General features: G+C 40.8%; 1 long non-coding RNA gene across 1 annotated transcript in view; it reads left to right on the top strand.

The window, feature by feature from the left end:
• Positions 1–6,410: 6,410 nt before the first annotated feature.
• The window catches only part of LOC106888717, a 107,349-nt gene continuing 94,187 nt past the window's right edge, over positions 6,411–19,572 (top strand). Inside the window, exons 1-2 of the long non-coding RNA XR_001412164.1 lie at positions 6,411–6,529; positions 18,448–18,506. This is a non-coding gene — a long non-coding RNA (uncharacterized LOC106888717). The remainder of the gene's footprint in view (positions 6,530–18,447; positions 18,507–19,572) is intronic.

Raw genomic sequence — 19,572 nt, 5'->3', positions numbered from 1 at the left:
TTTCTTCATATTTTTATTTATCACATTTGTGATTCAAGGAGCTTTTTCCCCAAATGTCTTTCAGATAACACGTATCAACATTTAACTTTTTCCTTTTCTTCTGCTGCTGTACGAATTGCTACATTAGAGCGACTAAGATTCCCTGTAGTTTGATTTTTATCCTGTCACAGTATGCAAATCTGCATTTTCCTTTGAGGTCATGCCAATCTGTCTTTTCTGGATTTCTTTTTTTAATATGAAGCAGTAAATAACCAGAACACATGGTAGAACAATGTCACCTCAGTTCAGTTACCACCCAGCACATAAGCAAACTGCAGCAACTGATGCGTCCGAAGATGCTTAAGATATAGGTTTATTTTCTACTGATTTGTAAGAAGTATTTCATATGTATTCATTGAGTTTCCAGTTGGGGAGTTTAATAAAAGGCCGGTCATTGAGTTCAGCATTTTCTGAAGATCCAATCCAGCCATTTTTGGTATTTGAAAGAGTTTGGAAGTCGTGAGCCCCCCTAAATAAACCCAAAACTCGGGCTCCTTTTAAATCACCTTCTGACAGCAGCCCTAACTTCAGGTTCTCAAATGTTTACTAGTTTAAAAAAAAAAAAATACTGTGGTTTGGAAAGACATTACTGTTATTTTAAACAATTCTGGCAAACACAGATTGGCTTTTAGCAACATCATATTCGGTATAATCAGGATGATTACATGAATATCCAGTGTTTTCTATCTGAATATTAAATACCCTCAAATTCAGCGAAGGATTATTGCATTATTGGGAAACTGTTTTTTTCTTCACTTCTTACTATTTGAAGTGCAGTAGAAAAAATAAAGTGGGCGAGGAGGTGTCTGAAGGCAGAAAGGTATCCCCGTCCTTCAATTTTGTGGCAAATAATTGGCCCCTGAAGGAGTTGGCTGGTGAGCTGCTCTCTGGGCTGCAGCGCGTGTACGTTGGCTCCGTTCCTTAGCGCTGCCTCCAGCAACACGTTCTGGCAGGAGCCCCAAGGGCTGAAGGAAGCTCCGAGCTGTGATGGGTCACGTTAACATGATCCAGAGCCCCGCTCCATGGAGATACCCACAAGGGAAAAGGCTCCAAAGATTTGAGTAAATTCTGTTTTACTCTTAGGAAGGTAAATTCGCCGACGGGTTTTTATCGTTCCCCCTTATCCAGCGTTGGCTACATGTCACTCTTATTGGCCTTTAAACCTTTTAGACAAGCTATTCCACTCTACTCCTGTGTGAATAACTATTATTATACTCGTATGCCATACACATCTTAGTGTAACGTATCCATGGGAGCGGGATGCATTTGGTTTGTTGGGTTTTTTTGGTTTACTAAGGTGTTGCTGATGGAAGTTTAGCTGGAGTGCAGGGAATGGGTCCAGAGGAGGCCACGAAGATGCTCAGAGGGATGGAGCACCTCCTCTGTGAAGACAGACTGAGAGAGATGGGGTTGTTCAGCCTGGAGAAGAGAAGGCTCCGGGGAGACCTTAGAGCCTCTTCCAATATCTGAAGGGGCTACAGGAGAGCTGGGGAGGGACTCTTTGTCGGGAAGTGCAGTGACAGGACAAGGGGGAACGGTTTTAAATTGAAAGAGGGGAGATTTAGATTAGGTATTACGAAGAAATTCTTTACTATGAGGGTGGTGAGACACTGGAACAGGTTGTCCAGGGAAGTCGTGCATGCCCCATCCCTGGAGGGGTTCAAGGGCAGGTTGGAGGGGGCTTGGAGCAACCTGGTCTGGTGGGAGGTGTCCCTGCCCAGGGGGGTTGGAACTTGATGATCTTTAAGGTCCCTTCCAGCTCTAACCATTCTATGATTTTATGAAATCTTTCTACTTACTAATTTGGGACTTACTAATGTGTCTCACTTATGACAGTGATGCTGATGCTCAAGAGACCAGAGGGGTTGGATAATCCTTGTGGAGGTCGAAGTAGGAGTGAAGAACTGAGGAGACACTCCCTGCTCCCAGGGGTGGTGGATGATACTTGGCTACTTTGGGCTGAATTATTTAGGAGGGGTAACGTTGGCATTCTACTCCCCAGCCTTACTCTCTGCTGGTCTAGAACTCAGTTTCCCCAGTTGTAAAATGATAGTAATTATTTTCCTACTGATAGATCATGGTAATCAAGTCCCTCCCCAGCGCAGCAGTTGTGGATCCTGGTGGAGGGACAAATGGATTACACTTTCCTGGAGCCTCAGGAGAATCCAGTTTTCTTACTGCTCAATTTGTGTTTGAAAATTGCACTGGGAGCAGACAAACATCTAGATGTAGCCAAAAGTAGAAAATCCTTCATCCTGTAGAGCCATCCATTTTCCTCACCGAGTCTCAGCCCAGCGTGAGGATCTGCTGGATGGATTCAAAATGTAGGCCTGGTTTAATGCCGAGAGATACAATAAATGGTGAATGTTATTACACATTCAGGTACTTTTACAAGCCTCTTTTTGTGCAGTTCTTCCATATTTCCAAATAACAACACCCAATTAAGCACTTGAATCAGTGCTGCCCTCAGCAGAGATGTAATTAAGCAGGTGTTTAAATCCCTTGTTAAATTAGTCTCTTATATTTTTCTTTCCTGAGCTACCATTACTATTCTTGTCCAGAAAAATAATGGGAAAAGAAATGAACCCTGAAACCCCAGCTTTGGGCTTGTAAGGGTCAAACTATATCAGCCGTGCAGAGTAGATCTATGGAATCTAATCAAATTTAGGTGAAACAAAGCAGATTTAAATAGAGGCTGCTGGATAACAGCACTGAATGGCAAAACATCGCTTCTCCAGGAAGGAAAAAAAGTTAAATGGAATAAAAACCCACTTCCAAAAGGGCATTATGTGGCACTTTTCCCGACTAATGGCTTGAATGCTGTAATTCAGAATGCTCACAAAACGCATACATAGCCTGGCCATAAAGAGAATAGGGAAACAAAGAGGTTGCTAATTCAATTACAAATGTTATAGATCAAGCTCTTTACTATTCATCCAAATGGAAATTTACACTAAATAACATTATCATGAATTGGCTCAGCAACTTAATGGACTAAGACTCTCACATCTAACAGATTGCCTGGTCTCTACTAGGTCTTGAAAATTATCTCTCTTGTGGATACCTTTAACCAAGCCCCAATGTACTCTTGTTATGGAATAAATGAAATAAAGTCACATCACCATTTTCATTATGTTCACTTGGCTGATAGATGCATTAAATAGTTTCTGGGTAAAGTTTGCTCCTGTCATGCTTATGACCAGAGCAGGAGATGTTTTGGTGTCTCCTGCTTTGGGAAGTGACTAGGACTAGCTCTCTGGAGGTGGCTGGGGCTCCTTAGCACCCCTGAAATAGGGGAAATTCCATTTAACCATAAGAAAAAACTCTTTATTGTGAGAGTGGCCCAACACTGGAATGTATTTTCCAGGGAGGCTGTGGAGCCTCCATCCTTGGAGATACTCAGTTCCTCACTGGACACAGGCACGGCCGCTCTGCTCCGCTCAACCTGCCTTGAGCCGGGGTTTGGACTTGGACCACTTCCAGAGGTCACTTCCAAACCACAACTATTTTGTGGTTCCGAGATTTAAGAACCTAATCCATATTGAAGGGTTTTTTTTTTTTTTTTTTTTGTTTTTTTGTGGTTGGACTCGATGATCTCAGAGGTCCCTTCCAACCACTAAGATTCTGTGATTCTGTGATTTTCCAGGGAGGCTGTGGAGCCTCCATCCTTGGAGATACTCCGCTCACCCTGCCTTGAGCCGGGGTTTGGACTTGGACCACTTCCAGAGGTCACTTCCAAACCACAACTATTTTGTGGTTCCGAGATTTAAGAACCTAATCCATATTGAAAGGCAATGAAGATAAGTGTCCTAGACTTTTAAATGGAATTTAAAAATGAGGCTCAGGCTCGTTAATCAGCGACAACGCTGAGTGGAGGAGTAATGCAATACCCTGACAAAAATTGTGTTCAAGTTCTGTGCGCTCTTCAAAAAGCTTAAACCTAAATGTATGGTTCTGGTGCTTGATATGAAACACTTCAAAACTTTTTTAGTATGCTTTTAAATCCTCCAAAATACTTCAACTTGTACAACTATTACTTAATACTTAAGATAGCCTTAATTCTTTTTGTTAGATTTTGAATCTTAGATGAAGTAGCAAAATAACACATTTCTGCTTAGTTCTGTGATTATTAAATACAGCCTGTGAAATACTATTGATGAAGAGTTCATTGCTTTAAAAGGTTACTCTCCTAAAAATAAAAAAGGAACCAAGCAATGTTTGCTGTGCCAAGGCTCATTTCTTCTGCCTACCAGGGACAATAAACACACAATTGCAAAGGTCATTGGTTCTTTTGTATGCTAATAAACAATTAGTATGGCTGGGGGGGAAGATGTGGCATCAGCTTCTTTAGAATGTATTTCTGAGCAAATTAGCCATTCCTGACAAGTTTAGAATACTGAGGCTAACATCTCTGGGATGATTTTTTAGCCAACATTTCAGTCTCTGAAAATATTGCTATTTAATCAGCTCTGGCTAACAATTATTTTTCTCCTTGACAAGCACCTTCTGGGACTTCAGTTCCCCCCTGAGATTATTATATTATTTTTTTTTATTGTAACATTTTATAGCTGATAAGGAAAAATGATTTAGAAAAAGAAAATAACTGACTTTTCCTCCCAGGCAGTTATGATGTTGTATGCATATGAAATCTATGTGCACAGAATGTAAATGGGGTGTTCCTCCAGTCGGTTCATTGCGGTGGAGTTTCACACATTCTCGTTATTACAATCCTTCCCCCTTCCCCGCCACCCCCTCCCGCCCGCACAAAAACTGACCATCTGGGCAACATTTAGAAAGCAAAAGAACTGTGATTGGGGATGGAAGCACCTCACTTGCTTCAATGCCAGATACCACAGTTTGAATAGTACCCACAAAAGACTTGCTCTTCCTATTTCTGAATTGCTCAGGAACATCTGCAGGCTAGCAATCAATTTTTTTATTTTTCCTAATCATTGGAAAACACATTTTAGACTTCTTGCAATGACTTTCACCTCTCCTGTTTCTTTACTTGGCTTTCGTATCAGTTCTGCCTGCCATTTTTTGGATGCCAAGGGATAGTCTCTTATTAAGTTTCCAGAATAGAGGAACATTGAGTTTGGGGTTTTTTTTTCAAATGGCAGAAAAGCTGCTGCCACATGAATAAGTGCGATGAGTCTCATGGCTGGGGAAGTGGAGCGTGGTGAGCAGGTCACAGAGTCACAGAATCTTAGTGGTTGGAAGGGACCTCCGAGATCATTGAGTCCAACCACAAAAAAAAAATAAAATAAAAAAATACAAAACACACCACACCAAACGCCCACCAAAAACACCGCACCCACCAACTAAACCCCACACTCAACACCTCACCATAAACCAATAACCTTGGGCACTAGAGCATGCCCTGAAGAGCCATGTCTATACGTTTCTTAAATCCCTCCAGGGATGGTGACTCCACCACCTCCCTGGGCAGGCTGTTCCAGTGCCTGACCACTCTCTCAGTAAAGTAGTTCTTTCTAATATCTAATCTAAATCTCCCCTGCCGCAACTTCAGACCATTTCCTCTGGTCTTGTCGTTCGTCCTTTGGGAGAAGAGGCCAACATCTGCCTCTCTACAACCTCCTTTCAGGTAGTTGTAGAGGGCAATGAGGTCTCCCCTCAGCCTCCTCTTCTCCAAACTAAACATGCCCAGTTCCCTCAGCCTCTCCTCATAGGACTTGTTCTCCAGGCCCCTCCCCAGCTTGGTGGCTCTCCTCTGGACACGCTCCAGCACCTCAATGTCCTTCCTGTAGTGAGGGGCCCAGAACTGAACCCAGCCCTCGAGGTGAGGCCTCACCAGTGCCGAGTACAGAGGCACCATCACTTCCCTACTCCTGCTGGCCACGCTATTCTTGATACGAGCCAGGATGCCATTGGCCTTCTTGGCCACCTGGGCACACTGCTGGCTCATGTTCAGCCTGCTGTCTACCAACACCCCCAGGTCCTTTTCTGCCGGGCAGCTTTCCAGCCACTCTTCCCCAAGTCTGTAGCGTTGCCTGGGGTTGTTGTGACCAAAATGCAGGACCCGGCACTTGGCCTTATTAAACCTCATCCCATTGGCCTTGGCCCATTGATCCAGTCTGTCCAGATCCCTCTGTAGAGCCTTCTGACCCTCAAGCAGATCAACACTCCCACCTAGTTTGGTGTCATCTGCAAATTTACTGAGGGTGCATTTGATCCCCTTGTCCAGATCATCAATAAAGATATTGAACAAGACTGGCCCCAGAACCGCTCTGGGCAGGGTGGCTCCCTACTGTCAGGATTCCTGTTGGAATTGGAAACCCATGTAAATCTGCAGCTCCTCTTGCTCCCAGTAACATCTAAGTGATGTTGTCCTTCTTGCTCTGTCCCCAGGTTTTCTCCAGCATCCCACAGCATCCGTCCTTCCCAGCTCTGCAGGCTCAGGAGGATCATCCAGTGCAACCTTTCTCCCAGGCTTAGGAAACGCGTGGATCTGACCGTGGGGACAAACAGGGTATGTACACAGTAGGGTTGGGTTTTTTTTTTTCCTGGCTGTGAGGGGAGCTTTGTCTGTCCTCATCCCAAATGGAGGAACAAGCTGGGCATGCCCTAGTGCTGGCCAGAGTGGGGTGACTTCAGCTTTGCTTGAGAAATCTCAGATAAATGATGAAAAGTTGGTAAACCTGCCCCGTGAAATGATATTGCAGAAAACTGGCACTTATTCAGACGAACGGGCACATTGGCCCAATGTGGTGGAAATGTAGAAATACTCTCGTGTTCTGGAGAAAGGCCTCAGTGAGCAACGGCTTTGTTGAAACACAGCATTGACTCCAGTCAAGGGGAGGAATACTCCAGTCTAGCACATTATCTTCTGCAATTACTACAGCCACAAACGCTGCTCCAGACAAACACTGGAAGTAATGATCATTATCTTTTGAATAGTTGCACATCTCCTTCATTATGCAGCTCCTTCAGTCAACAAAAATATTTAGGTACTTGAGTTAAGTAGACTTCACCTTTTGTTTGTGGGGGATGCTTGTATAGCATCAAAACAGCATCTGAAATTCCTTTAGAAAATACCTTTCGCTGACTCTGTTACATGGAGGCTTTCGTTTACATTTGCAGGTCGATGGTACAGGGGCCTAACTTCTCTTGCTTTTCTTTGTTTATTTTTAATTAACTTTTTTATTGTTTTCAGCACACAAAGCAATCGAATTACAGCAGTTAGAGCACATTAGTGAACAGAGATACAATCCTCCATAAACAGTAAACAAGGGAAGGTTTCTTAGGCAGGGTTTGCACCACTCGCTGTCATACCTGAGGGCACGTTGCATTGCACATGGGGCATGACTGATGGCCATGGGCCACCAAAAGAGAGAAATGACTGGGGGAAGAGTCCCTCATTAAACAGCATTTTGTAAATGAATTAATTTGGTAAATATGACATGCGAGAGGTACAACCAAATTGTTCTAAATGCCAAAACTTTGCCAAATCCTCTTAATAAAATTCAAATTTAGGTTTCATTTATAAATAGGTTTTAAAGGATTAACATAAAAGTGACCATGCTATTGATTTTGCCATCCTAGGGAAGTTTTTGAGATTGCTAAAAGTTTGTGCATGAAGAGAAAGCAGATTTTCAAACTTGTTGAAAAGCTGGAGGGTGGGGGAGGGCAGAGACAAACACACAGAGGTTTGATCCATTTCCATCCCCGAAACAGCCCCTTGAGCCAGGTGCTTCTCGGGCAGAGGAAGACTCAGCTTCAAGCCTTTATTCAAAATGATTCTGGCTGTTTGGCTTCTACACTCAGTCTAGCTAATATATGCTTATTAGCTACCTTAATAAATTGTTATTTATCAGTTTGAAGACTAGAAGAGACCATTCAGTCATTTTGTCTAACCCCTTTACAAAGTAGGTCACAGAATTGCCATATTGATGTCAATTGATTGCTGTAATTAAGGGATTGAATCAGTGAAGACATTGCTTACAACCCTGGGTTACAGTCACAGCTAATAACTTTTTGAGATGGACTACCACTGATGCTGCCACTATGCTAATAAAATCTGTTTATCATTGGTAAACTAGTCCTGGAATCTCTTTTTAATGAATAATAATTCTTAAAGCAAATTCAGAGATGGTCAAAGGTGGCCTCTAATTTATATTACTCTATATGCAGCTTAAGATAGCCTAGGCCTTATTTCGAATGAATTATTCCTGAATCTAACTCAAATCAGTAAGTGCTCATTACCTGAGGAGGCTCCAAGGACTAGGCAGAAGGTGCTTTGTGCTGTGTAACCACTAAAGTGTGAACTGAACATCTAGAAATAGAGCTGGAAAATAGAAATTTTCATCCCAAGATTTTAAAATTTTATTCAAGGGAGATATTTCAGAATTTTCTGTGGCGCAGAATAGTTTGCAGTGTGTTAATTTATCTTCTCCTGTGTTTTAGAATGTAATTTTGAAACACAGTAGTTAGGATGAAAGTTTTGAATTGAAGCAGAATTTGAATTTGAATTGAATCAGAAGCAACTTGATTCATTGAACGGTTCTTTCTATTGAAAAGTCAAGTTCAAAACTTTCCCTGCTGCTCTGGCTGGAGGCAGCTGGTGCAAATGGATTTACACTCTTCCCTTAAATATTCCCTTATATTTGATACTGGTGAAGGTCAAGTGTGCTTGGGAATGTGATGCTGGACAATGTGTCCCAACCATGGACATCTGAGGGAACCGTTTGGGTGTTGAGAGGTCAGTTCCAGCTCTGGGTTCCTTGGCTGAGAATGACAAGTGTTGCTTAAAGTGGTGAGATGTTCTGGGGCTTTTTTTATATATGTCAACTGGGAAATGGCCCGAAACTACTGTGTCTGATATAGGACATCTCTCTTCTTTTCAACTTTCTGCCTGACCCAGATTTGAACTGATGAGCTGGTATTTAAAACACTCTGTAATAATGTCCAACCTCCACATTATCTAGAAATTATAATTGAAAGACAACTACTTTGGGTGCTTACTCACAAGCATTTTTAATGGGGATTTGTCTCCTGATCATGTGTCTGTAGAATTTAGTTGAAAACCAAATGCTGTGGAAAATCTACATTACACCCCTGAGTTTCATTGAGCAGAGAGCACTTTTCGGTTCAAGAGCGAGCTGCAAAGCTTAAACCAGGCAAAGAATTCATTATTTTAATGATAATAATTTACACTTGCATGGGAGCTTTCATCCAAGAAAATATCATGTTAGAATGTTGCATTCGTCGTCTCTCAAAGATGGAGTAATTTCACCTTGATAAGTGTGTGTATTAAATTTGCCTTGGCTTTTTGGGAAGATAAAAATGAAGATTATTATGATTATACAGCTGAGCGTTTACTATGGAAATATTTTGCATTTATATTGTAGTTTTCTTAAAATCTGAATGTGGTTTTGAAACACTTGTTTAAACCCATCAGTGCCCCTGTTATGTAAAATTAGCTGCTCTTGACCTGGGGAAACTGAGGTAGGAGCATCCTGGGTCTGTTCTGTTTCTTGGGGATTTTTCTATTTGAAGTAAATTGCAGCAATACGTTGTTTGGAAATCAGGGTCCCGTTACCGAGATCAAATCGTGTGGTTTATCTCAGCTGTGTCCTCAAATCTAAAATCTTTTCTCTTGGAAGGGACTTCTCATCTGCTTAAAATGAAGCCCCTGCAGCAGCGATGAGTTGAATGCAGAGGGAATGCCCGGTGCTGTGTGGAGCTGGGGGGCAAGAGTGGGGTGAAACTGGGGATGGGTGGATGGAACTGGGCAGCTCTTACTCTTAGGCCCTGATCCAGCACACCTCATCAGGGGATTTTTCCCTTTTTTCCATTATTTCAGTCAAGCTCTTAAGATCTTCTGCTCTATGCAACGCAGCACATCTCTCTTTTCTTCCCCTAAATGGCAAATAGAGTCAATTTTGCCTCTTTTGATGTGTAATAAATTCCCCATACAGAAGCTGTGTTTTCTTTCAGTTATTGTCTTTTTGGAGGCTCTGCATAAATATACAAAAGCCTATTTCTAATTTTATCTTTTTTTTTTTTTTTTCTCATGCAATTCTCTATGCACTATTTACTTGTTTAAAAAATGAAATTGCTTGGTTTTTTTCCCTTTTCCTTTCCCAAAAAGCTGTGGGGAACCTTTCCTTTAAACATGTGCGAGCAGCATAAGGCAGACCAATAACACAAAGTCAAAGCCATTTCGTAGAAAGTGTTTCAGAAATGCTAATTAATCTAAACGAGCTTAGAAAGCATTTTACAGAGAAAATATCCAAAATCCAGGGCAGATTGCAAGACACATTCCCTTAATAATATATTCCTGTGGTGTTTCGTTGCTGGATTTGTGTATCAGTTTTAACTACTAGTCTTGATTATGTCATAAAAATTTCATAGATTATTATTGGTGGTGTTTTGCTCAGCCAGTAATCTACTTTATTAACTGGTGATTGAGAGTGACAAATTTTGATCAAACTTAAACTTTTTAATGTATTCCAATTAGTGGATGGATATGTCATTATTATGTCTCAGTTTGTCATTCTCACAAGGGTTTGACTGCTTTAAAAAAACCCAACACTGGCTCTGCAAAGCCCAGAAAACGCTCTAATGTCACCACTAAAGATAAAACTGTTAAAGCAATTAATCATTTCAATTGCATTCTACTTGGCAAAGAAGGAGTGTTTTTATTATTTATTTTTATCAGCACATTCAGTAAATATATTCACACACCCCCCCAAATGATAATGTTGGACTACCTACAGGAATTCATTCAGCCCAATAATATTTAATGGCTTGGCTTAATGGTTTTGGTTTTGCTACATCTGGAGAAACTAGGAGAAGTTTTTGTTTGTATTTTCCATGGTTTTGGTTTTGCTACATCTGGAGAAACGGAGTAGTTTTTGTTTGTATTTTCATGAGAGCAGCTGAGGTGCAGCAGTGATTAAAGGCAGTATTTATTTATTAAAGAAGGTGGTCACCACTCAGCAGGATGCAGAGGCTGGCCTAGGGAATCAGTTCTCCAGTAGACAACTTTATTTGTCTAATTCAGTGGGATTCTGGTCCTTGACAGAAATACAAATATTCCACAGATTCTCCAAGGGATATTCCAAAGCACAGTTCACCCAGGAAATCCCAGTTTTGTACTCTTACACGTTTTTTTCAGAACAGTGTTTGGCCCTCTCTGGAAGAACCATTTTTACATCTGAACATTTAAACCACTGTCACAGGAAGATGGCAATTCCCACCTCAGAATTCTCCTGCCAAGTGACTCGGAAGGAAAGCCTTAACAGTTCAAGGATTATATTGTATATCTTCGTCAGCAATTAGCATCTCTCAGAGTAGCCAGGCAGTTGAATTCCAGCAAATATCCCCAGTAATGTTAATCCAGAGACCAAGGTTCAAGAGGGAGTTAAAACAAATATGTGGACATAACATTAACTAAAGCTCTTCATTACTTGCAAGATAAGTTTATTTCTCCCTATCCCTACTTCCTTCCTTGCTTTCTTTCCACCAGTGCCCTTATTAATGAACTGTGAAAGCTGACATTTCCAATAAGGAACAATTAAATCTGAAACTAAATTAAATGAAGTCATTCATTTACAAAATAATAGCTAACTAGCGTGAGGATGGTGAAAAATGATTGCAAGTCAGGGGGAAAAAAAAAAAGAGTAAATTAAGTCTGACTACATTAATGTTCTTTAAATACTTTTGCTGCTCAGAAAATTAAATGGGAAACATCTTATTAGATATCTTACATGTAAGGTAGCACTGTGTGTATTCAGCATGACAAGTATTACAGGACAGAAATCCTTCATAGATGTCGGAGTAAGTTTATACTTAAATTCTGAACTTTCAGCACCCTTTTCTTGCAAAGGCACTACGGCAAACTAAATTAAATGAAGTCATTCATTTACAAAATAATAGCTAACTAGCGTGAGGATGGTGAAAAATGATTGCAAGTCAGGGGGAAAAAAAAAAAGAGTAAATTAAGTCTGACTACATTAATGTTCTTTAAATACTTTTGCTGCTCAGAAAATTAAATGGGAAACATCTTATTAGATATCTTACATGTAAGGTAGCACTGTGTGTATTCAGCATGACAAGTATTACAGGACAGAAATCCTTCATAGATGTCGGAGTAAGTTTATACTTAAATTCTGAACTTTCAGCACCCTTTTCTTGCAAAGACACCATGGCAGGTCTGGGGCAAGGCATGGGAGATGATAAGTGCATTTAACCTCATAATAATGGTGAAAGGCAGGAGTGGTGGCCCTTCCAGCCTTCACAATGTTTTGGTAAAGCTCTAAGGTTTTTTTAATCCAGGTAATAGGTGTTGTCTTTGGATACTTGAGTTAAATGTAGTTAATCACATCGCAGTATTTTCTTAGCCTCAAAAAAAGGAATTTGCCAGGTCCTCCTGTTTCAATAGCATGGGAACTGCTCGTGGAATAAGGACAGAAGCAAGAAGTCACCTTGGGGGAGTCAATTCAGCAAATAGTGTGGATGGTCTTTAAAAAATGAAATTGCTTGGTTTTTTTCCCTTTTCCTTTCCCAAAAAGCTGTGGGGAACCTTTCCTTTAAACATGTGCGAGCAGCATAAGGCAGACCAATAACACAAAGTCAAAGCCATTTCGTAGAAAGTGTTTCAGAAATGCTAATTAATCTAAACGAGCTTAGAAAGCATTTTACAGAGAAAATATCCAAAATCCAGGGCAGATTGCAAGACACATTCCCTTAATAATATATTCCTGTGGTGTTTCGTTGCTGGATTTGTGTATCAGTTTTAACTACTAGTCTTGATTATGTCATAAAAATTTCATAGATTATTATTGGTGGTGTTTTGCTCAGCCAGTAATCTACTTTATTAACTGGTGATTGAGAGTGACAAATTTTGATCAAACTTAAACTTTTTAATGTATTCCAATTAGTGGATGGATATGTCATTATTATGTCTCAGTTTGTCATTCTCACAAGGGTTTGACTGCTTTAAAAAAACCCAACACTGGCTCTGCGAAGCCCAGAAAACGCTCTAATGTCACCACTAAAGATAAAACTGTTAAAGCAATTAATCATTTCAATTGCATTCTACTTGGCAAAGAAGGAGTGTTTTTATTATTTATTTTTATCAGCACATTCAGTAAATATATTCACACACCCCCCCAAATGATAATGTTGGACTACCTACAGGAATTAATTCAGCCCAATAATATTTAATAGCTTGGCTTAATGGTTTTGGTTTTGCTACATCTGGAGAAACGGAGTAGTTTTTGTTTGTATTTTCATGAGAGCAGCTGAGGTGCAGCAGTGATTAAAGGCAGTATTTATTTATTAAAGAAGGTGGTCACCACTCAGCAGGATGCAGAGGCTGGCCTAGGGAATCAGTTCTCCAGTAGACAACTTTATTTGTCTAATTCAGTGGGATTCTGGTCCTTGACAGAAATACAAATATTCCACAGATTCTCCAAGGGATATTCCAAAGCACAGTTCACCCAGGAAATCCCAGTTTTGTACTCTTACACGTTTTTTTCAGAACAGTGTTTGGCCCTCTCTGGAAGAACCATTTTTACATCTGAACATTTAAACCACTGTCACAGGAAGATGGCAATTCCCACCTCAGAATTCTCCTGCCAAGTGACTCGGAAGGAAAGCCTTAACAGTTCAAGGATTATATTGTATATCTTCGTCAGCAATTAGCATCTCTCGGAGTAGCCAGGCTGTTGAATTCCAGCAAATATCCCCAGTAATGTTAATCCAGAGACCAAGGTTCAAGAGGGAGTTAAAACAAATATGTGGACATAACATTAACTAAAGCTCTTCATTACTTGCAAGATAAGTTTATTTCTCCCTATCCCTACTTCTTTCCTTGCTTTCTTTCCACCAGTGCCCTTATTAATGAACTGTGAAAGCTGACATTTCCAATAAGGAACAATTAAATCTGAAACTAAATTAAATGAAGTCATTCATTTACAAAATAATAGCTAACTAGCGTGAGGATGGTGAAAAATGATTGCAAGTCAGGGGGAAAAAAAAAAAGAGTAAATTAAGTCTGACTACATTAATGTTCTTTAAATACTTTTGCTGCTCAGAAAATTAAATGGGAAACATCTTATTAGATATCTTACATGTAAGGTAGCACTGTGTGTATTCAGCATGACAAGTATTACAGGACAGAAATCCTTCATAGATGTCGGAGTAAGTTTATACTTAAATTCTGAACTTTCAGCACCCTTTTCTTGCAAAGACACCATGGCAGGTCTGGGGCAAGGCATGGGAGATGATAAGTGCATTTAACCTCATAATAATGGTGAAAGGCAGGAGTGGTGGCCCTTCCAGCCTTCACAATGTTTTGGTAAAGCTCTAAGGTTTTTTTAATCCAGGTAATAGGTGTTGTCTTTGGATGCTTGAGTTAAATGTAGTTAATCACATCGCAGTATTTTCTTAGCCTCAAAAAAAGGAATTTGCCAGGTCCTCCTGTTTCAATAGCATGGGAACTGCTCGTGGAATAAGGACAGAAGCAAGAAGTCACCTTGGAGGAGTCAATTCAGCAAATAGTGTGGATGGTCCTCCAGCCAGTCCACTTCTTCAGCCTTTTTTTTTTTTAATGTTATACTCTATAAGGATAGAATTCACTTGAAATGTCAGTGTTCGAGGCTTCAGGATGTCTGACTCATTTTCAGGGTTCTGATTCCTCCAGCCAGTCCACTTCTTCAGCCTTTTATTATTTTTTTTTTGTTATACTCTATAAGGATAGAATTCACTTGAAATGTCAGTGTTCGAGGCTTCAGGATGTCTGACTCATTTTCAGGGTTCTGATGGCTTTACACGGATGTAGAATATTTTTTTTCTTATTTGAGAAACTTCAGCAATAGAGATAAATTTTGGAGCGAGTAATCCACAGCTTGATACTAGGTTATTTCCCATCAAATCCAGCCGCTCACACTGGCTGCTCTTGCAGCTGGATTTCTCAGGCTGTCCATCCTCATACACCCAGCGCGCTGATCCCCGTAAAACCAAACCCAAACAAGGAATGCAAACACTGCAGGAACACAATGAGGAAAAAGCCCACTTTAAGGGAATGCTGATTTGCTGTGACCAATGCCAGCTTAAGGTTTGCCGTGCTACTTAATGCATTTTTATTTAAAAAAGCTTTTTTTATATATATCTGTGAATCTCTGAAGGCTCAGGCTTTGCAATCAGTTATTCTTAGGGGGATTTTTAGAATCTCTTCCATAAGAATTTGAGTTTTACTTGAATTAATCTAAAAAACTCTTAACCTTCTTGCATACATTCTCCAAAACCCTGTTTGTTTTTTCCGAGTGGTGTGGGTGGTTGTTCGGGGTTTTTTCTTGTTTTTGTTTTGTTTTCCCTAGGCAGAGGAATGTTTGAAAAGGAGAATTGGAAAGAGATTTGGACCCAGCTTGAAAAAAGCATTGATTTCCTCAGTTATACTTAAGGCCCTTTCCTTTTGTAAAACAAATAACCTGAATAAACATGTCAGGGAAGATTAAAACCTCATTAAAAAGTGTAAACAGAGTGCAAAGAAGAAGGAGGGGGAAAAAAAGCATGGCTGAATTGAATAATGGTAATAATAAAATCACTAAACAATATTGCTAGTTAAAAGTCCTGTTAAAGTGAATGTACCGCTGAGATGGGAAGCAGAGCCGCTGTTATCTAACGCTCGGGACGGAGATTTCTTTTCAATAATTTGATAACGTTTTAATGAATAAATTAATAACATTATCCAGGAAATGGAGTTCATAGATAAAGCCAATTCCTCGCCGGTTCCCAAATCTAATCAGAGAAGTTCTGTTCGGGGATGGTCAGCAGTGAGGCATGTGTTCAGCAATATTTCTCCCTGCCCACCTAGAAGGAGACACAACTGCTGAGGCCACCGCTATGGCACTGCATGCATAAGAGCTTTACTTCCCAATATTAATGCAAATTACGGCTTTAAGGCTGGCAATTATGCATTTTTATTTTACTGAGGTGAGCAGGATTATTGCATATATGCTTTAAAAATGCTAAAGAAAACAACTCTATCTTCTTCTTAAGTGACGTACTTTTAAAGACAAATTCACAGGAAAGGAGAAATATTACTTGTTAGAGAGGAAGCACTTCAGCAGATTTTGAGGACAGGGCGAAGTTGTGTTAATGTATTGCCAATACGTAAGATCCATTCTCAAGATTTTTAATTTAAGTGTGTAAGGGAGCCGAGGGAAGAAGTTAATGAAGGACAGGGCAAAACAAGAGCGGAGAAGCAACATTTCCATAGCAAATGGCAGGATCAGGACAAGGAACTATATTTTTGAATTTAAGGTAAGATTTAATACAAGAGGAGGACTGGAATCTGACTTAGTGCAAGCACCTTGTGATTATCCCCTTTGTTTCACTTTGACAGTAAATACTGTAATTGTCTGCTTGGCCTTTCAGTCAAGATCAAGCACAGGAATTTTAATAATAAGACCTTTATTCAAGGCTCCAGAGGTACCTGAGATAGTGATGAATGAGCTTGTGTGCCTTCACAGCAGAGTTCTACGTACGTAAGGGTGCGAGCTTGAGTGCCAGAAAGAGTATAGCTGTTAATAGTTCACTTGCACTTGAGCTAATTAGCTCTGGTTTGTCCTTTTAGCTTATGAAGGCATTGTGTGATTTAGACAATCTCTTGATGCCACAACATCGTTTATAAGGCAGCGCCCCAACAGCACTCATCATTTCAACAGCCCACCTGACATCTGGAGAAAACCCCTCTGTATCCTTTTATAATAGCAGGATGTAATCCTCATCCTCTCCAGAATATTTGTCAGCTGCTCATTGTCTGATACCATCCTCGTGCTGTCAGACTGCTTCTGTCTTTTCCCCTTCGCCAGGTCTCCCTTAGTAATACTTTACAGACCAAACCCAAGCCATGCATCCAGTGGTGTTAGTGAAAAAACAGGGCAGAAAAGACAGGTCTTGCTGTGGGACAGCTGTGGATGCAGTCAAAGTGACTGATGGCTCTTGCATGGTTTGTTCTTTATAGAATAACAGAATGGTCTGGGTTGGAAGGGACCTTAAAGACCATTGAGTTCCAACCCCCTGTCCTGGGCAGGGACACCTCCCACCAGACCAGGTTGCTCCAAGCCCCCTCCAACCTGCCCTTGAACCCCTCCAGGGATGGGGCAGCCACAGCTTCTCTGGACAACCTGTGAATGCTTTCACTCATGCAATTCCCTCAATTCCTTCATATGCCATTGTGATTCTTAAGCTGGAATGCTAAATACAGAACATTACTTCAGCCAATGTTGAAATTTATGTAATATTTCTGCCCTGATTGAGGAGGGTGTTTTGCATTTACTTTCAGTGTTTGAGAAAGCTACCCAGAGCCTGTTAAGAACACCTCACAAAGGTGTGTAGCTGCATTTCATACAAAACTCTGTGAGGTTTCCTGCAGATTATAGAGATAACGTGCTTGAAGAGAAGTCAAACCCAGGTTTAGGCATTCCTCTTCCAGAGCTTCATCTACTCAGTCGTGTTTCCCAAACCTTTTACATACAGTGCCCCCAATCCTTCTGACAAAGCAATCCACTGCAAAATGCAATTACCTTGTATAACGTGACATAGCTCTTCACTGGGAGTATTGTGTTCTTATTCCAGAATTTAGAAAAGTTTGCTTTTTGTTCCTTCAGATGTGTTTAGTGTGAAAGGATGTCTGAAGTCTCTCTTCCTAAGCTGGGAAAACTGTACTTGCCTAATCATATTGTCAAGTATAGCAAGTTCCCTGCCTCAGGGTGAAGGCTCTGTTTATAAATAAAATATATTTATTTTCCAGCCCTGGTTAAGTATATTAACGTAAATGCTGTTGTTATACTTGTGCCCTGTAGATATGACTAGTTCTCTAGGGAGAGAGAGAAGCACATCTGATAATTTGTTTTTCACTAATGACAGTAGTAGATTCACCTTGATCTGCTTAACAGTATTCATTTCCTGCTAATAAATCACTGTATTTAAGTTTATTCCAGGGGTTTATATAGATTGCAAGCTGCTCAGATTTGATTAGCAAGATGTCTCACATAGGATCCTGCAAATGGATCAGTCTGTATTTGAATGATTTTCAGTTTCCTCTAGGTTAAATTTTATTAAAATGATTACTCTGCGGTAAGTGCATTTAAGGAAAAGCTCGAAGTCTTGCCTGCGTTTGAAAAGGTATTGCAGAGCAGAAAGTTAGTTGACATTTTTCTTTCTGGGGCTGAGTGGGTAACTGTAAATTTTTAGGCCAGCGCAGCCTGCTCTGATTTACTTCACCTGCCAGAGGCTGCCAGGTGATTTTTATAATTGCCAGGGACTGTGGGGAGAGGGCTGGTGGGAGAGCACAGGAGCCCTCTTCCCTTCACCGCCTTCAGCTGCACCTTAGGGCTGCAGAAAATGCTTTATTCTGCTTTTCTGCATTTGCAGGTTGAGCCTGAAGAAAGAAAATCAAACGGGGCCTGTAGCAGAGCGGCAGAGCCTGACCGGTGAGTGTTTCCTCATGGCTCCAAGGGAGAGGGGGGCTCTGAGGGGCTGGGGGCGGCTGCTGCTGAGGGGAGAGGAAACGGGTTGGGGCTCGGCCTTGTGTGGGGAACATTCTGGAAGAGGAAAACGCTTCTCAGGGTGCGGTGAACATCCTGAGGGGGGAGGCAACAGGCTGGAGTGTGCACGTATGTGTGTCCTTCTGTAACTTTGTTACCGCTAAGAGAAAGGAAATCTTCCGTAAATTACTGAAAAAAAGCTGCCACAAAGAAGGAGGATAAACCCTCTCTGAGCAAAAAGTACAAGGCCGAGTATGGGGATTTGGGCTGGGAAGGGTTTTGAGTGGTAACTTTCTCCATATAGTGGAGGAAGTTTGTGTTTTGGAAACACTGGACAAAATGGCGGCTGAGAGGCGGGGCTGAGGGCTCCCTTGCTGACAGTGAATTCATCCCTCCCTTTGGAGTTTGGAAGCCTTATACCAGCCAAGAGCTCACCCAGAGCTCAGTTTGGGCAAAACATGAGGAACATTTGGGTTTTTTTTTCTGAAAACGGTAAATATCAGCACTGTGAAAGGCAGCGAAAGTGGCTGTTTTTCATACAGGCCCTGTGCAGCGAAATAGTAGCTCTTCTCTGTCCCGTTGCTGCCTTGAACTTGTCTTGTTCTTCTGTTAAATGTTTCTGTTTGTGTAACTGAAAAATCCTGGTCAACGTTACTGTTTCTTAGGACTCTTGACATAGACTTAAATGCTTTTGATGTTAAAGATTTTACAGTTATGTGACTGTGGGGAAGTTTATTTTCTTTTTAAAATACATCTTTAGTCCTGGTGCCAAGGAAACCCCAAACAATTAGTAGAAGTTCTTTCCTGGAACAGAAGGCAAAGTAATGCCTAACGCTTTGTGTAAGTAATAGGGTAGAAACCAGCATTAAGCTTGTGAGAAAGTTCAGGATATAATGCTGGTGGGTAAATGAGATGGACAGGAGGTACTGTCAACATAAACTACTTTGGAGGAAGTTGTTCTGTGTCTTGTTATCATTATATATAAATGGCAGTAAAACAGTGGATGGGAAGA

The sequence above is a fragment of the Calidris pugnax genome, unplaced genomic scaffold (assembly GCF_001431845.1).
Source record: "Calidris pugnax isolate Ruff unplaced genomic scaffold, ASM143184v1 scaffold88, whole genome shotgun sequence".
NCBI classification, from domain to species: Eukaryota; Metazoa; Chordata; class Aves; order Charadriiformes; family Scolopacidae; genus Calidris; species Calidris pugnax.
This window is presented reverse-complemented; position numbering and strand designations above follow the sequence as displayed.